Genomic DNA, 20,444 nt, shown 5'->3' with positions numbered 1-20,444 from the left:
CATCTTAAATTAGTTCTTTCCAACCTTTCTAAATTACAAACTCACATCTTAAATCAGTTCTTTTCAACCTTTCTAAATTACAAACTCATATCTTAAATCAGTTCTTTCCAACCTTTCTAAATTACAAACTCATATCTCAGGGCACAATATTTCACGCGAACCGCCGTTCTGTTCGCGTGTCAGTTACGCAAAACTAAATTTACGCGAACCACAAATTGGTTAAGTCATGACCTGTAAACGTTCAGAAATAAAAAATTGCAAACTTCACGAGTACAGGAAGTTTATTCACGCAGACATACTACTATTATCCTGTTCAATTATTTAGACCCAAAGTTTTTTGCAAATGTTACGTTTATTTCCTATTCGATATTTGTTTTCTTTGCATTTACATGAAACAAACCCAAACCCCAACAGGTTTTATATACAAATCATCATATAAAATGCACGAAGTTGACTTAATTCCACTTTTTAAAAATCTGTGTCTTTTGAATGCACGTTATTTCTCCTATAAATAACTACGGTCATTTGCATATCAAAACATTGGGATCTGAGGCTACGTGAAGGCCATTATAGCTTGTTTCACTAAATCAAGGTTATTACTGTTTTGCAGTGTGTAACAGCATTGTCTAATCTTTCCGTTCAACATAGATGTAAACAAACAGAACATGTAACCCTTTCTTGTAGGTGCATTATATTTAATAAATTTAGCTAATGTATTATGTATTTTTATTTTATTATATCAATTATATATTAGCATACCATACCTAACCTAACACAACTGAGGTGTAGCACAGTAATAAACACAAATCACCTCACACACCGCAGGAATGTGCTTTCCAAATTTATAAATAAATTTAATGCAGGGACTAGGAAGTAAATAAAAAAAGAAAGAAATGTTTTATTTAACGGCGCACTCAACACATTTTATTTACGGTTATATGGCATCAGACACATGGTTATGGACCACACAGATTTTGAGAGGAAACCCGCTGTCGCCACTACATGGGCTACTCTTTCCGATTAGCAGCAAAGAATCTTTTATTTGCGCTTCCCACAAGCAGGATAGCACAAACCATGGCCTTTGTTGAACCAGTTATGGATCACTGGTCGGTGCAAGTGGTTTACATCTACCCATTGAGCCTTGCGGAGCACTCACTCGGGTTTGGAGTCGGTATCTGGAATAAAAATCCCATGCCTCGACTGGGATCTGAACCCAGTACCTACCAGCCTGTATACCGATAGCCTAACCACGACGCCACCGAGGCCAGTAGGAAATAAATAATGTTGTTGTTTTGTGTTTTTAATGACATCTCAACACATTTTAACTACAACTATCTGATGTCCAACATATCGTTATTTTGACACATGATCACATATAAGAAAAGTAGCAAAGGATTTTTATTTGCACTTTGCTACAGGCAGGACATTACATACCACAGACATTTATGTACATCTACCAGTTGTGAAGCAATGTTTGGGGGAAAACCTAATCCATTGATCAGTCTACAACCTATCGCTCCTCAGATAAGAAATCTACCAACGAGAGCACCACCACCTGTACCACTATATTGTTTTCTTTTATTGAGGGTGATCAGTTCTACAACCTATCGCTCCTCAGATGAGAAATCTACCAACGAGAGCACCACCACCTGTACCACTATATTGTTTTCTTTTATTGAGGGTGATCAGTTCTACAACCTATCGCTCCTCAGATGAGAAATCTACCAACGAGAGCACCACCACCTGTACCACTATATTGTTTTCTTTTATTGAGGGTGATCAGTTCTACAACCTATCGCTCCTCAGATGAGAAATCTACCAACGAGAGCACCACCACCTGTACCACTATATTGTTTCTTTTATTGAGGGTGATCAGTTCTACAACCTATCGCTCCTCAGATGAGAAACCTACCAACGAGAGCACCACCACCTGTACCACTATATTGTTTTCTTTATTGAGGGTGATCAGTTCTACAACCTATCGCTCCTCAGATGAGAAATCTACCAACGAGAGCACCACCACCTGTACCACTATATTGTTTTCTTTTATTGAGGGTGATCAGTTCTACAACCTATCGCTCCTCAGATGAGAAACCTACCAACGAGAGCACCACCACCTGTACCACTATATTGTTTTCTTTTATTGAGGGTGATCAGTTCTACAACCTATCGCTCCTCAGATGAGAAACCTACCAACGAGAGCACCACCACCTGTACCACTATATTGTTTTCTTTTATTGAGGGTGATCAGTTCTACAACCTATCGCTCCTCAGATGAGAAATCTACCAACGAGAGCACCACCACCTGTACCACTATATTGTTTTCTTTTATTGAGGGTGATCAGTTCTACAACCTATCGCTCCTCAGATGAGAAATCTACCAACGAGAGCACCACCACCTGTACCACTATGTTGTTTTCTTTTATTGAGGGTGATCAGTTCTACAACCTATCGCTCCTCAGATGAGAAACCTACCAACGAGAGCACCACCACCTGTACCACTATATTGTTTTCTTTTATTGAGGGTGATCAGTTCTACAACCTATCGCTCCTCAGATGAGAAATCTACCAACGAGAGCACCACCACCTGTACCACTATATTGTTTTCTTTTATTGAGGGTGATCAGTTCTACAACCTATCGCTCCTCAGATGAGAAATCTACCAACGAGAGCACCACCACCTGTACCACTATATTGTTTTCTTTTATTGAGGGTGATCAGTTCTACAACCTATCGCTCCTCAGATGAGAAACCTACCAACGAGAGCACCACCACCTGTACCCTATATTGTTTTCTTTTATTGAGGGTGATCAGTTCTACAACCTATCGCTTCAGATGAGAAATCTACCAACGAGAGCACCACCACCTGTACCACTATATTGTTTTCTTTTATTGAGGGTGATCAGTTCTACAACCTATCGCTCCTCAGATGAGAAATCTACCAACGAGAGCACCACCACCTGTACCACTATATTGTTTTCTTTTATTGAGGGTGATCAGTTCTACAACCTATCGCTCCTCAGATGAGAAATCTACCAACGAGAGCACCACCACCTGTACCACTATATTGTTTTCTTTTATTGAGGGTGATCAGTTCTACAACCTATCGCTCCTCAGATGAGAAATCTACCAACGAGAGCACCACCACCTGTACCACTATATTGTTTTCTTTTATTGAGGGTGATCAGTTCTACAACCTATCGCTCCTCAGATGAGAAACCTACCAACGAGAGCACCACCACCTGTACCACTATATTGTTTTCTTTTATTGAGGGTGATCAGTTCTACAACCTATCGCTCCTCAGATGAGAAATCTACCAACGAGAGCACCACCACCTGTACCACTATATTGTTTTCTTTTATTGAGGGTGATCAGTTCTACAACCTATCGCTCCTCAGATGAGAAACCTACCAACGAGAGCACCACCACCTGTACCACTATATTGTTTTCTATTGAGGGTGATCAGTTCTACAACCTATCGCTCCTCAGATGAGAAACCTACCAACGAGAGCACCACCACCTGTACCACTATATTGTTTTCTTTTATTGAGGGTGATCAGTTCTACAACCTATCGCTCCTCAGATGAGAAACCTACCAACGAGAGCACCACCACCTGTACCACTATATTGTTTTCTTTTATTGAGGGTGATCAGTTCTACAACCTATCGCTCCTCAGATGAGAAACCTACCAACGAGAGCACCACCACCTGTACCACTATATTGTTTTCTTTTATTGAGGGTGATCAGTTCTACAACCTATCCTCAGATGAGAAACCTACCAACGGAGCACCACCACCTGTACCACTATATTGTTTTCCTTTATTGAGGGTGATCAGTTCTACCAACCTATCGCTCCTCAGATGAGAAACCTACCAACGAGAGCACCACCACCTGTACCACTATATTGTTTTCTTTTATTGAGGGTGATCAGTTCTACAACCTATCGCTCCTCAGATGAGAAACCTATCGTTCCTCAGATGAGAAACCAACGAGAGCACCACCACCTGTACCCTATATTGTTTTCTTTTATTGAGGGTGATCAGTTCTACAACCTATCGTTCCTCAGATGAGAAACCTACCAACGAGAGCACCACCACCTGTACCACTATATTGTTTTCTTTTATTGAGGGTGATCAGTTCTACAACCTATCACTCCTCAGATGAGAAATCTACCAACGAGAGCACCACCACCTGTACCACTATATTGTTTTCTTTTATTGAGGGTGATCAGTTCTACAACCTATCGCTCCTCAGATGAGAAACCTACCAACGAGAGCACCACCACCTGTACCACTATATTGTTTTCTTTTATTGAGGGTGATCAGTTCTACAACCTATCGCTCCTCAGATGAGAAACCTACCAACGAGAGCACCACCACCTGTACCACTATATTGTTTTCTTTTATTGAGGGTGATCAGTTCTACAACCTATCGCTCCTCAGATGAGAAATCTACCAACGAGAGCACCACCACCTGTACCACTATATTGTTTTCTTTTATTGAGGGTGATCAGTTCTACAACCTATCGCTCCTCAGATGAGAAATCTACCAACGAGAGCACCACCACCTGTACCACTATATTGTTTTCTTTTATTGAGGGTGATCAGTTCTACAACCTATCGCTCCTCAGATGAGAAACCTACCAACGAGAGCACCACCACCTGTACCACTATATTGTTTTCTTTTATTGAGGGTGATCAGTTCTACAACCTATCGCTCCTCAGATGAGAAACCTACCAACGAGAGCACCACCACCTGTACCACTATATTGTTTTCTTTTATTGAGGGTGATCAGTTCTACAACCTATCGCTCCTCAGATGAGAAACCTACCAACGAGAGCACCACCACCTGTACCACTATATTGTTTTCTTTTATTGAGGGTGATCAGTTCTACAACCTATCGCTCCTCAGATGAGAAACCTACCAACGAGAGCACCACCACCTGTACCACTATATTGTTTTCTTTTATTGAGGGTGATCAGTTCTACAACCTATCGCTCCTCAGATGAGAAACCTACCAACGAGAGCACCACCACCTGTACCACTATATTGTTTTCTTTTATTGAGGGTGATCAGTTCTACAACCTATCGTTCCTCAGATGAGAAACCTACCAACGAGAGCACCACCACCTGTACCACTATATTGTTTTCTTTTATTGAAGAGGCAGGACGTAGCCCAGTGGTAAAGCACTCACTTGATGCACAGTTTGGTCTAGAATTAATCCCCGTCGGTGAGCCCATTTTTTTTTCCAGCCAGTGCACCACGACTGCTATATCAAAGGCTGTGGTATGTGCTATCCTGTCTGTGGGATGATGCATATAAAAAATCTGATGATTACTAAATTAGTGGTGTTGTTAAAACAAACTTTTAACTTAAACGTTTTATTGAACAACTAAGAAAACCACAAACTTCAGCCTATAAAACAAGACTTATTTCAGAATTTATTTTTTTAATTAGAACTGCTTAAGTTTTACATTGCTTTAGGAACTCTTACTGCAACCTAACATGTTTTAACACAAAACAGTTGTAGTTAAAGGGACATTCCTGAGTTTGCTGCATTGTAAGATGTTTCCGACTAATAAAATATTTCTACTATTAAACTTGCATATTAAATGTATTTTCTTGTTTAGAATATCAGTGTCTGTATATTCAATGTGTTTCTGATCGTCTTAATATTTGTAAAAAGCCAAAAGTGGATTTTGTCTTCAAATAATTTTGTACGTACGAGGAAATAAAATGAAATTTAACCTAGTACAAATATTAGAACGATCAGAAATATGTTGAATATACAGCCACTAATATTGTATGCAGAAAAATATATTTGATATGTAATAACAATCGTTAAAAAGTCTCAGTTAGTCGATATCATCTTAAAAATTGCAGCGAACTCAGGAATGTCCCTTTAATATAGTTATTTTTTGGTTTTGTTATTGACACTTGACATAAAATGTTGCCTGACTAGAATCACTAACCATTTGAAATGTCAGAAATACATGTGTATAGAGATTAAAACAACCAGTGAAAGAAAAAGTGCTAATATACATGCCCGTACATGAGATACAAAAGATATTCTAGCATTAGTCAACAGAAATAATTTTTAGTGACAGTGAGCATGGCCGTTCCATATTAATCCTATTTCAGACATGTTCAAGACTTCATGCCATCTATTCTTTTTTACAAAAGAACAGTGAAACCCCTCTAAACCGGAAACCCTAGGGACCAAGTAAAATGTCTGCTTTTAAGAGGTATCCAGTTTAGAGAGGTTACGTTCTGTACAGATTTTTAGAAATAGGACCATGAAAAATGTCCAGTTTTGAGGGAATTTCCGGTTTACTGAGGGTCCGGTTTTGGAAGGTTTAACTGTTTTAAAAAGGAAATTCACCAAATTTTTCTATTAGTAGCAAGGGATCTTTTATATGCACCATCCCACAGACAGGGTAGCACATACCACAGCCAGTCCTGGGGCACAGACTAGATCGAGAAATAGCCCAAGATTGGGGATCGATCCTCGGGTGAACACTTTAACACTGGGCTACGCCCCACCCTCGTACCAGGCAAATGACACTGGATACGATTGAGAAAAAACTTGGGTCCATCCATAGTAATATTTAGTATATTTTAATATTTAAACATTTAAAATAGATGATTCATATTACATTTCTGCCCCTGGTTCACCATTCTTCTATATATGTCCATTGCTCTCTCCAATTTATATTATAAATAATAAATCATTAACTAATATTATGAAACAATTCTGTTTGTTTTTGGGTTTTTTTGTTTTTTTATACATGGTGAGTTTATTAAACTTGTCATGGTGTTTGTCATTAGTGGACTGACCTCCGTGGTTTAGTGGTTAAGCCACTGGACTTAAGGTTCATATCCAGGTATCAGCTTCCACCCAAAGTTTAACAACTCAGGGGATAAATGTATGACCACTACACAGACTTCTGTCTCACTAACCACTAACAACTTGCCCACTGTCCAGAACAGATAGCTCAGATAGCCCAGTACAGCATCCTTGAATATTAATTGGATATAAACATGAAAATAAGTATCAATGAATGAAAAAAGATTCTTACACACCCGTGGAAGAGATGACCAGGACCCCATATTACGAAGTGATGTTAGTGCTAAGATCACATGACGTGTATAACTACCGTACACACTTAAAGTGCTCTTAACGCTAAGAATGGTTCATAAAAAGGGGCCCTGATGTAGATGAATTTTGTTTTCACCATATGTTGGAGATCATTTCTAAGGCCTGACCAAAGTGTCATTTTAGTATGTTATTTTTGTCTATGACTTACATACTTTCAATCTAATGTTCAATCTAATGTTCAGTCTTTTTGTTCAGTGTTTATCTGTCAAACTATATTAGAAGATTACTTTTTCAGGGCATGTAAAAAATAGAACAATACACTCCTGCTTATTGAATAAGATTTTTCTCTAACTTATTTTCACTTGTAAGATATACATTTGGTAACCATTCAATGTTAGATAAATCGTTACAGATACAAGTGTATTATTCTCCATGTTATGATATGGAGAGGCGAGATTGCAGCTTTAACAAAAACAAGTTTACAACATAATAAGTTAACATTGGAGCACTGAAACAAACAAATCAATATTCTCTTTACAATCCTAACATCTGCATCAGCTGTGTTGGAGAACAATGGCAGCATCGACGTTGGAATTATTTCTCAAATCCCGGCCCTTATTAGATTATGCCCTGCCGTCATCAGAATGCTCCCACATTAACGCGGACTGGCAAGAAGTCAACGTGATTGCATTCCTGACCGGGCTATTTACAATGTCATACAAGTGGATCTCAACGACTTTCTGAGATTAGCCTTTAACACGCAGGCTGATCAAAATCAAGTAGGCCATTTAAATCAAGTAGGCCGCTCTAGTGCCAAAGGGGACAAATATCTGGCTCACTGACAAAAAAGAAAGGAATGGAGTATTTGCTTAGCGACACCTCCGCACAGTTCAATACTATTTGGTATCTTAACGCGCAATACACGGTCTGAATTGTGAGATATGAAATCCTCTGCTGCCATATTTGTTAGCAGAAAGGGATCTTTAATATCTACTTCCCCATAGATAAATAGCACATACCACAACCTTTGGTATACCAGTCATGGAGAGTACTGAATGGATGGTAAAAACAATGATTTCACTGAGCATGACCCAGGGCTTCTAAAATTGTTATAAAAATCCACTAGCCATAGGATCAGTGATTTGAAAAATGTACTAGCCGTGATTAAAAATCCACTAGCCCTACTTTAAGTAAATACAGTTTTACTAATAGGAATAATCAGATAAGTCACCTAAAGAAGGAGCTGGAACTTAAAAACCTTAGATTTGGGGGGGGGGGGGGGGGGGGGGGGGCAAGATGTTCATAGTCATTTAAATGCAGCATTTGACAACTTTTTTTTACTAGCCATAGGGCATGTTGATAGTACTTATTTACTAGCCCAAAATTGGGAGTGGGGCTATCATAATATAGAAGTCTTGTATGACCAATCCTACAAACAACTGCATAACAGGCAACAGATGACAAAAACTGTTTATCCACTGGCAAAAAAAAAGCCATCAGTAAAGATCCTGACCTACAGCAATTTACATTGCAGCAACGGCAATGTCAGTGCCTATGTTAAGTTTGGGCCTTGTAGAAGATTAAGTCAAATTGATTATCATCAGCATTTTTTGCCAACACAACTTCATTGAAAATCTCAATGACAAATTTCAACACAGCCAAACAATTTGTTAAAGCTTTCAGCTAATGCTTTCTGATTATAATGCCAATTAGGTTTTCAGTCAAATGTGTTCTCATCCTATCCAATACAAAAACTTAACATTATTGTGAAAAGATACTAGTTCAGCATCTATTGTTTTTTAATGTCATGGCAAAGTATACTACTTCTGTTTCAGCATTGTTTTTGCAGGGGGCATTTTTTTTTAACTGCAAGGGCTGTATTACTCCTAGAACATTTTAAACTACAGCTACTGTATTTTAAACATTATTTGTAGTTATGGTGAGTGTGACTCTTTTCTAGAAATGGAATGGTAAATGTTATCTATGTTCAGTTAGCAAGTTTTCGCTTAACATGTTCAAACTATTTTGAATGGTTCCCGAAGTTTGGTTTAATGTGTAGCATAAAAACCAGTCTAACATAATTAGCGTAAAAGGGCTGAGTGAACTTACCCCTAGTCGGAGTCCTGATAAAACAATGCATTAGGTGAACCGAAAATTATAGGCTGAATTAACATTCACTACTCCTCATAATAATACACTTACTTCATTTATAACGTGTCTTCTTCAAACATTGTATCGTACATCTTCAAACACTGTGCATGGTACTGACTCAGATACACACTTGACTAGAATAAAAACACCTGAAACAAATTAAAACAAATTAAAATTAAAATTAAAATATGTGATGCTAAACTCATAATTTGGTAATCTATGAAACATATACATGTATCAGTAAACGACATTGACTTTTAAAAGTTGATATTCATTATGATCTTTAAAAATGAGACTATGCGGTAAAATTAAAATGAATTATGGTAACACCACCAAGTTCTTCTACCAACATTAGAACTGATCCTGCAACAGTAAACCATGAACAGCTTGTTGTTAGCAAGGCTATGTAATATGTAAGTTAAACACAGTAAAATATGCAGATTGTAATCATTATATTAATCTTTAAAAATTATTCTAAGCATTAAAATAAATTACGGTATCTACATGCATATCATGTCCCTCTACCATCATTAGTACTGGTTCTGCTACAGTGAACCATGAACAGCCAGTTCCTACCACGGGTTATGTCATATACCGGTATGTGCATTAAACTCTGTAAAAATATGCACACTGTTATGCAGGTGCTGAAATGTTGTGAACCAGTCAGGAGGTAAACTGGTACATTCCGAAAACAAACTTTAACTGCATGTACACGAGGATCAAGTCCTGCTGTTGTCTAAAAACATCCTTTGTGCTTGCTTCAAGTACGGGTAATAAATTACTAGAGTAAATTGAGGAGCATGAAGGGGTTTTAATCGTTATCTTTGTCTGGGTACATGTTCTGTAGATGACATTTCGAACTCACTACACCTTTACAGATAATACTGATAGAAAGAAATAAGGGAACACACGAACACAAAGAGGAAAGAATGTTTTGTTTTTGTTTAAGGACACCACTAGAGCACATTTGATGTATTGATCATCAGCTATTGGATGTCAAACATTTGGTAAATTTGACATATAGTCTTAGAGAAGAAACCCAGTACATTTTTGTATTAGTAGTAAAGTATCTTTTATATGCATCATCCCATAGACAGAACAGCTCATACCACGGCCTTTGGTATACCAGTCATGCTGCAATGGATGTAATGAGAAATAGCCCAATGGGCCACCAATGGGAATCGATCCTAAACCGACCATGCATCAGGCAAACGTTGTACCACTGGGCCAAAACAGGAAAGAGTGACTACAACTAAAACTCTCCTCCATGGTGTTAATAAATTAACTGAGTTACTCACATTCAATCTTACATTACTAACATTCAGTTCCATATTACATCTTTGTACTTTATATGGTCTACAAGCAAATGTTACTGACATTCAATCTTACATTACTAACATTCAGTTCCATATTACATCTTTGTACTTTATATGGTCTACAAGCAAATGTTACTGACATTCAATCTTACATTACTAACATTCAGTTCCATATTACATCTTTGTACTTTATATGGTCTACAAGCAAATGAAGGAAATGTTTTATTTAACAACGCACTCAACACATTTTTGTTTACGGTTATATGGCGTCGGACATTTATATGGTCTACGATACCAAATGTTGTGTTGTTGTTTTTTCTCTCAGTATACTAACAGAAACACACCCAGCTGCTAAAAACATCTTGAGAAGGGGGATAATAAACACAGTAATAGATAGTCTTCTCTCCAGCTAGACTAAAAAGGCACCTTTAACTAAATCAAATTTCTCTCCAGCTAGACAAAAAAGGCACCTTTAACTAAATCAAATTTCTCTGCAGCTAGACAAAAAAGGCACCTTTAACTAAATCAAATTTCTCTCCAGCTAGACAAAAAAGGCACCTTTAATTAAATAAAATTTCTCTCCAGCTAGACTAAAAAGGCACATTTAACTAAATCAAATTTCTCTCCAGCTAGACTAAAAAGGCACCTTTAACTAAATAAAATTTCTCTCCAGCTAGACAAAAAAGGCACCTTTAACTAAATAAAATTTCTCTCCAGCTAGACAAAAAAAGGCACCTTTAATTAAATCAAATTTCTCTCCAGCTAGACTAAAAAGGCACCTTTAACTAAATAAAATTTCTCTCCAGCTAGACAAAAAAGGCACCTTTAACTAAATAAAATTTCTCTCCAGCTAGACAAAAAAGGCACCTTTAACTAAATCAAATTTCATTCCAGCTAGACAAAAAAGGCACCTTTAACTAAATAAAATTTCTCTCCAGCTAGACAAAAAAGGCACCTTTAATTAAATAAAATTTCTCTCCAGCTAGACAAAAAAGGCACCTTTAACTAAATCAAATTTCTCTCCAGCTAGACAAAAAAGGCACCTTTAACTAAATCAAATTTCTCTCCAGCTAGACAAAAAAGGCACCTTTAACTAAATCAAATTTCATTCCAGCTAGACAAAAAAGGCACCTTTAACTAAATCAAATTTCTCTGCAGCTAGACTAAAAAGGCACCTTTAACTAAATCAAATTTGAGACAAAGAACCTATTATTAATTTGGGTTACCATTATAAAGTACAAAAAAAAACTAACAAACAAAAACAAAACAAAACAAACTTTTTAACATCTTGTGTCAAATAATTAATTAAAAATAGAATTTTAAACTGAAAATTGGTGAAGGATGAATAAATTACAATGATTTGATATATCGGTGAATGATGAAAAGAAAAGAAAAGAAAAAAGAAATTATTGTGACACATTATCAATGTTATAAGTAATGAAAATATTTCATAATTTCAAGGAACTGCATTTTCTCTCAGACAGCTCAGACAAACCAAGGCATTATATATACACCAGTCATGGAGCACCAATAACAAATATTGGTATGGTGTGGGCAGAAACAATATAATGGGTCTTATAAGAGGAATTGATCCTACAAACACTTGACCTTCAGGAAATGGTTGTATCACTGATAAATGAAAAGGTAATAATGAAAAAAAAGAAGAAAAAAAGTACTTATTTGACACTGTAGCCCATTAAAATTACTGTTATTTGGGGTCTAAAGGTCATACATTTGTCCAAGACCGTTGTTGGACAAGCCGAGACAAGTGTGCCTACTTGTTGTGCAACAAATATATGACAGTGTAAACCGCTTTTGCACTGGAGTTGGACAAGGTAGGACAACTTGCAACATGTTGCAAGATTTAGCTGCACACTTCATCTTTTGGACACATGTTGCAGTTTGACTCCACCAATGAGACACTTTAGATGGGCCATGTGACAAAAGTTATATATCACATGATACATACAATTGACAATATCAACACAAGACCTTGAGGAGAAATCATGGTCTCACCAGTTATGTACGTGATTAATCTTTATGAGCAGAATCCCTGAAGGGGGTTAAAGATCAGTGTTCTTTACGAGGGGGTTTGCGTGAAGCCCGCCAAAGTTTTTTTTTCCCCCAGTTTCATTTATTTATTTTTAAAATTGATTTTCAAACATGCTAAAATGCCCTCTATTTTCAATTAATTGCTATAGTAAAGTGTAACACAACCCTCTACACACTGTTTTTTTATTTTCACTGGTTGGGAACCCTGGTAAAAACCACCAATATTAATACATGTAAACTGTTATGTCCAAGTCTTCAAAAATTATCATTTACTTTAACAGTCCATTACATATTTATCAATCTTTTATGCATTTTTCCGTAACCAGAAGTAAACAGTAAGCTTCGCATGGTCATATTTTCATTCCAATTTCCTTTTTGCCCCATGTATTTTTTAAAATTCTAATCCAATGTCAACAGCTTGCAACACATTTGGACAATAGTTCAGGAATGTTGCATTGTGTAGCGGAAAGTTATACAAATGGTAACAAGTGAGGACATTTGTCCTGGCTTGTCCCACAATGTTTTTGGACAAATGTATGATCGTTTAGACAGGACTAACACATTGTTATTTCCACACTTGGTTTTAAACATTCTGGCTCCATACAGGTTATTGCTACCAAAGACAGGACAACATATATATCACTGTATCATACTTAAACCCCATTCACATACACACATTTGCATACAAAGAGTATTTGTTTACATATATGCAAATTTGCATGCCCGAGAGGTCTTAATATTAAGCATGTTGACCAATCCCAGTATGTTTTTGTCAAATAAATATTGTTTAAACTAAATTTGGTCATATGAACGTATTTGCACACATGAGTAAATATACTCACATGTGTAATTTTGAATAATTTGCACCTAGTGGGAGACCACATGCAAATTAACATTTGCATATAAGTAAAAGTATTGCCCGAGTATATCAGACTATTTTTGGCCATGTGTACGCCGGCTGATGCCGGTACTTGTGCCCAGGACAGGCGTGTGTTACAACAGCTTCCTCTGAATGTGCACGTTAAGCAAATTTCCCAATTCCCCAATGTGTATGCACAGCAAAACTATCACTAAACTACACCCTACCCTCTAAGAGGAAATAGTCCTACATCAGAAAAATGCTCTACCACTTAACTATACCCTACAGTCTCTACTACTAAACTACACCCCATCCTCTACTAAGATGCAATTATCCTACAACACAAGAGAAATGCTCTAACACTAAACTACACTCTACCCTGTAAGAGACAATTAAATTATTCTACAACAGGGAAATGCTCTACGACTAAACTACACCCTATCCTCTAAGAGGAAATTGTCCTACATCAGGGAAATACTCTACTACTGAACCACACCCCACCCTCTACTAAGTTGCAATTATCCTACAATACCCTAACACTAACATAATAAATGTGTGATTAAGTGGATAATTAGGATTAATATATTAATTTGTTTTTGTCAATGTGCGTTGGATGAAGAATAGACAAATATGCTGTCAAAGATGGGCAATAAATCAGTTAAAGAATGGAATAATAATGAATGATAAAATGACATGGGCTCAGGGGAACTGGATGGTTAGAGAATATATAAATGGATCAAAGAATAGTAAATAATGGATGGACAGATAGATAAATACAGCAAAGAATGGATTGAACCGACAGATGAATAAAATTACTAAATGCATGAATAGGTGCATGGATCGATCAATTAACTGATAGATAATAGAATGGATAAAATTATAAATATTTTATAAATTAAGCTATTCACAAAATGTGATCAGCTGTTTCTTTGCCAGTATTGTTTCTTGCATTTTTTTCTCTTTTTTTTAAATATCTATTTCACATATTTTACATTTACAAAATACACCAGAATCAAACAAAGTATTTTGATTTCCAAGTTCAAGATAACAAAAATCACTGAAGTATTTTCCCTGCACAAGATTCATCCAAAAGCCTCTTTGTAAAATCCAAATATTAGACCACTGGTTACACGCTAACTATCTCTCCAACCATATTCCATAACCAAGACCAATGACAGTTTTATTCATCTAGTAATTTGGCAATAAAGTGCTATGATTGGCACACTAGGATTGTGTGCCAACTGCAGTAAACCGTTAACATTAAACTTCATATCAAGGCAAGGAACGGAATGAGTTGACATAATTTTTTTCAATAACATAATAAGTGGCAATGAAATATAGCATGTGAAGGTCACATGTTAAGGTTGACCAGAAATATGCAAAGAAATAGAGCGGATTGCATCTGCAAGGATTATGTGGTAAAAAAGAAAGAAAATTAAAATAAAAACCCAGAGTATTGTTAAATTTACCTAAATGTGCTACACTACAGGTTGTGCTCCGGAAAAATGTGTTTAAACCTTTTAAAAGGTATTTCACTCATTCATTAGTTTATTTAGTTTTTAATAACTAGAACAGATGTGTAGTTGGCATAAAAGTGAAAGAAAGAAAGAAAAGAATTGTTTGTTTAACAACACCTCTGCACTAAATAGGCAGATTCATTTGTTTGATTTTGAATAAACTATGTAAGCAGATAAATAACTAAATATATAAGTATCGAGTACCATGATGTGTAGAAACAAAATGGTATCGAAGTCCATCCCACAGGGAATGCTTTTTTTCATGCTATGGAATTTACTGAAAGTTATTTATTTCTGAGCCAATTGTTTTCTAAATTGAATTTTTTTTTTTTTTTTTTTTTTTGTTATTTCCAAAACACTTTTACTTTTCTTCTTAATATTTATGTCAAACCAAACTGAAGTTGTTTACAAAAAACATTTTGTAGGGAGATGGGGCGGACTATAGTGGTTCATTCAAGTGCATCTTGTCCGAGGTGCAATCAGATTAGTTGCCATCATGGCTTTTCACCCATGAATAAGTTTATCTTGTAAAGATATGATCAGCAACACTCATCACCTCATCTATGGTGACATAATAAGAAACCCTACAAAACATTATAAATACATACTTGCAAAAGCATGATTTTGAGGGGGGGGGGGGGAATACTAAAGCAAAAGTAAATATATTTTGTTTTTGCTTGCTTACTCCATCAGCATTCATCAGCTGTCCCAAGTACAATCAAAGATTGAAATAAACATTAAATTGAAAAGATAAAGATACTTTACAAAGAGAAAAAACCCAAAGAAACAAGGCGGCTTCACTCCCATGTTTTATTAACCCTAGAACGCAAAGTTGAAGCGAGTCTAAATTAAAACTTTTTACTTTTCGACCCATGACAAATAAACCTTCTCTTGAGCCATGCGACCTGCAATCAACTTTGTGACACAAGCCTATCCTGTTATTTGTATTCATTAGACGCCACAGTGCCAGCCAGCCCGAACTGCTTGTTAGGCTTTTGTTTGCAAACACCTTGCCACGAAGTTCAAGAAATCAACACAGTAGTCATCTGAATGCTAGAAACACTGGGTGCAATCACACAAGAACCTGAATTAGACCACTTTGACTCCACGCTTTGTTGCAATATGGAACTTCACGAATTTAACACCTAAATCCTCATTTAGTCTGCCTTGTTGTTTATTGCTGGCGGTACACACCAGCTCAATACTGTAGCTGTCTGGAATTAGTTGTTTAACTGTTGCATTCACAAGCTGCGAAATCCTAATTTAACAGAATGCTAAACTTGTGTCATTTGCAGTACTTTTTTTTCAACTATTCAATTGTTGTATTATTCCAAGGCTGTAAAATTCCAACTGACAAGGAATTTTAAGATTGTGTCATTAAATTTGTAGTATTATATAAAGCCAGAAAATAAAGAAGCAATTTTGGTGGTCTAGTGGACTTAAGGCTGGTAGGTACTGGGTTCACATCTGGGTGGTTTTAAAGGTTAATTTTATAATAGGGCTCAAACTTAAGAATTTGTCTCCCAAAGCAAATCTTTTTTTAATTGCTGAGGGTGAAATGACCCACCAATTGTCAATTTTGAGCTTACTTCAGGCAATTTTTTTTAAAGTGACTTTTGTAGCAAATAACATGACTGAAAGGTTATTTTACTGTAATTAAGACATATTTCAAATGTACAAATGTTAAATTTTGGCAAATAATGTATACCAGGTGTATACATTTTGCCATCATTGAAGAACTTAACCAACGGATTTTTGTGCCATCAGCGATGCTTCTGACCTATGGCAATTTATATCTCAAACGCCAATTGCCGCCATTAAGTTCAAGTCCTTTTATAATAAAGTAAAGTTAAAACCAGACCCCCAAAAAATGTTTTGCCAAGTTGTAGTTAATATTAGGAGACAACAAATGTTTTCATTTCCAATTATAAAGGCTATTTCAATTTATTTTAAAATGTGAAAATCCCACATCAAAACTGCATTTTGGTTAACTCTCTTGAATAGCGATGTAGTATTTATAATTTTCTCTTGAATAGTGACATATTTCATACAATTTTCTCTTGAGAAGGTCATGATTTATTAAATAGTGTACATACTGAAAAAATTTAGAATGACATCATAAATAAGGCGTGCATGTTTTCTAATAAAGTTTGGACTGTTTAGCATAGGTATTTTGTAACATGCTTAGCAGCACTTACTTGAAATCAAAAGTAAAAATAACACTTTTCACTCCTTATTGGAAATACAAAGTTTACAGTAAAATAGATTTAACCATAGAGTTCATAATTAATAATTTTGTAATGAAGTTAACCTCTAACAGCTCAGTGTAGAGGTGTGGTAAAACTACTAAACTGACCTCTCTCTCTTTCTCTCTCTCACTATCCAGGAAAGACAGCATTCCGGACGGGACGTACCCCAGTGGTAAAGCATTCGCTTGATGCGTGGTCAGTCTGGGATCCAATCTAATTAAAATTAGCTCCACTATTACATGTGGATCTAACAGCAGCCCGTTGGAGCTCATGTCCAGTTGACCTTTCATTCGTCCAATCAAAACCTTACTTGCAACATCAAGCCAGTAATTTGAAAACATTCGGGATTATGCCGAGGGTATACAAAATGATTCGGGTGAATTACGAAGTATGCCGGAAACTAATTTCAATATAAAATTTTATATAAAATTCATTTCAAGACGAAAAAAAACCTGTAATGTTATAGCCATAAAATCTGTTTATACTAGTATACAATCCAGAATTTATTACTGCACTTTTCCCACTGTTTTTTTCAATGCTGAAATAGACCAACAAGCTCGCCTATTGCATAAATAGTCTCGACCGATATTTTTAGAATTTGTATGCTCCCGAATAACATTATAAAAGGCGAAGTGTAATTGGTCGATATTTAAATTGTTATTTATAGATAAAATGTCACCTGGACATGAGAGTCCACACAATGCTGTTAGATCTACTGGCGAGACCAGTAGAGCCAATTTTAATCAGATTGTCTGGGATCGATCCCCGTCAGTGGGCCCATTGGGCTATTTCCCACTCCAGCCAGTGCACCACAACTGGTATATCAAAGGCCGTGGTATGTGCTATCCTGTCTAAGGGATCGTGCATATAAAAGATCCCTTGCTGCTGATCAAAAAGTGTAGCCCATGAAGTGGCAACAGCGGGTTTCCTCTCTCAATATCTGTTTGGTCCTTAACCATATGTCTGAGACGCCATATAATCATAAATAAAATGTGTTGAGTGTGTCGTTAAATAAAACTTTTTCCTTCCTTCCTGGACAGACAGCTGAGGTGAGCCCAAGATACTGTGCTTGCCATAACATATTTTATTAAAACTCTTAATATACTTTAAAAGTGTTTCTTAACAAATTACCATCAAAGGTTAAATCTCCTTTTTGATATAGAGATGCAGAAAGTTGCTGAACAGCTATTTGAGATAAATGGGGTTTCTTCCCCCTTCAGCACAATATTAAAAATGAGATTTAATCTAGATCATGGTAATTTGTTAAGAATTATTTTTACATACACTTAAAAATTTTTTTAAATGTGTTGAAATTTTATATGGATTTAAAACATAAATGATATTAAATATTTTTGCACATAGTTACATAACAAATCATCAAATATCTTTTGGTTGTGACACAAATAGACTATATATATATATATATATATATATATTGTGTTTGTTTTGTTTAATGACACCACTGGAGCACATTGATTAACATTTGGTAATTCTGACTTGTGGTCATCAGAGGAAACCTGCTACATTTTTGCTAATGCAGCAAGGGATTTTTTATATGCACCATCCCACAGACAGGATAACACATACCATGGCCGTTGATATGCCAGTCATGGTGCACTGGCTGGAACGAGAAATAGCCCAATGGGCTCACCGACACAAATGGTCTATATAGTGGTAGTAGTGGAGTTTGAAGTATCACCTTCAAGTTGAGGAGTAGAGTGCCTAGTCCAAATATATATCATGGATCATTGCAAATTTGACCCTATAATTATATATGCATTGCTGATAGGGAAGATAACTCATTGATAAATTTTAGTCTGCAAGAAGATAAGATGATAAGAATTTATTACCAGTCAGAATTTTTAAGTAAGGTAGGGAAGCCAAGGATTGACACCCTCTGAAACTTTCTTGAGAAATATCTTCACTCAACGTTTACAGAGAAACATTTTGAAATTAAGAGCTGGGCGGTATTAAAATTTCAGGTTCGGTATCAGTTTCAATACCGAAATTTCAATATTTTGATATTTCCTCAGTACGGTAAATCATTATTGACACGATACCAATACCGAGCGGTATATACGGCAGAGGTGGGGAAAAGCCCCTTTTTTACCGGTCTGGGAACGATTCTCGATCTCTGAGACCGAAATTATTTTTTTAAAACGTGTGTTTGCCGGTCCCAATTTTGTCATCCTTGTCGGTCCGAAGCACCTCTCCGTTTCTATTATTGGAACAAATTCCTATCCGGCAATTGGATCGGCCTGCCCAGACATCGGTATCTTGTGCATTATTTAAAATAATAATAAATAAATAGTGGCCAAACTGACTGGTGTTTCCGACGTCTGTGATTCTAAAGTTTGCCATAAAGTCGGACCTACAATAGTATCAATTCACTGCCACTAGGCTAGACATTTGTCAAAGCCTCTGAGCTGTTCAAGAGATTAAACAGACGTTAACTATAACACCATCCTTGGTGAGAAGGCTACCAAGGTATTACACTCCAATTAAAACAAAGGACCCAGAGTTTGCAATTGATCACAATCAACCTTTGTCAACACCTATGTACGGAGCTCTGTCGGGTCGAGTGTCCAAGGCAAGAGGCCAACATTTCTACTGGGGGGCAAATGTCCTAGCCAACATTTCTACTGGGGGGCAAATGTCCTAGCCAACATTTCTACTGGGGGGCAAATGTCCTAGCCATCATTTGGACTGGGGGGCAAATGTCCACCTATCCATTTTTGGACTGGGGGGCAAATGTCCTGGATTCAATACAAACTGCTTAAATAGCATAAAATATACTGAAATAATCTATAAATGCATTTATTGTTGACTGTTCAATGTAGTGTATCAAATAATTATAAAGGATTTTAAAATTAAAAAAAGGAGTGAGCTGGAATAGCTAAACCGGCTATCTCTAGAGCCAGTAGAGGTCAAATGTCATCCAATCGGGGACACCGTTATTGTTTTGTCTAAACGTGTGCTAGCTCAAGTTGTCAAACCCTCCAACGGTGTTATTATTAATTTTCAAGACACAGTACTGAATACTCGTACTTTTTATACATATATGGGAGTTAAAATGCGTAACTTTATTCCTTTTTTATATTATTTATTCCATTATGTAAAATTAGTAAAATCAAGCATTTTGTTTTTCTTTCATGTTTTGATGTTTATCGTTTCGCGTTCATGATTCAAGATAAAAA

General features: G+C 36.4%; 1 protein-coding gene across 1 annotated transcript in view; it reads right to left on the bottom strand.

The window, feature by feature from the left end:
• The window catches only part of LOC121380433 (rho family-interacting cell polarization regulator 2-like), a 171,852-nt gene that overhangs the window by 145,276 nt on the left and 6,132 nt on the right, over positions 1-20,444 (bottom strand). The window contains exon 2 of the mRNA XM_041509247.1: positions 9,306-9,403. The gene's annotated coding sequence lies outside the window, so the exon portion shown is untranslated. The remainder of the gene's footprint in view (positions 1-9,305; positions 9,404-20,444) is intronic.

This window comes from Gigantopelta aegis, chromosome 9 (genome assembly GCF_016097555.1).
Source record: "Gigantopelta aegis isolate Gae_Host chromosome 9, Gae_host_genome, whole genome shotgun sequence".
NCBI lineage: Eukaryota > Metazoa > Mollusca > Gastropoda > Neomphalida > Peltospiridae > Gigantopelta > Gigantopelta aegis.
The sequence above is the reverse complement of the archived record's forward strand: the minus strand, read 5'-3'. Positions and strand labels throughout refer to the sequence as shown.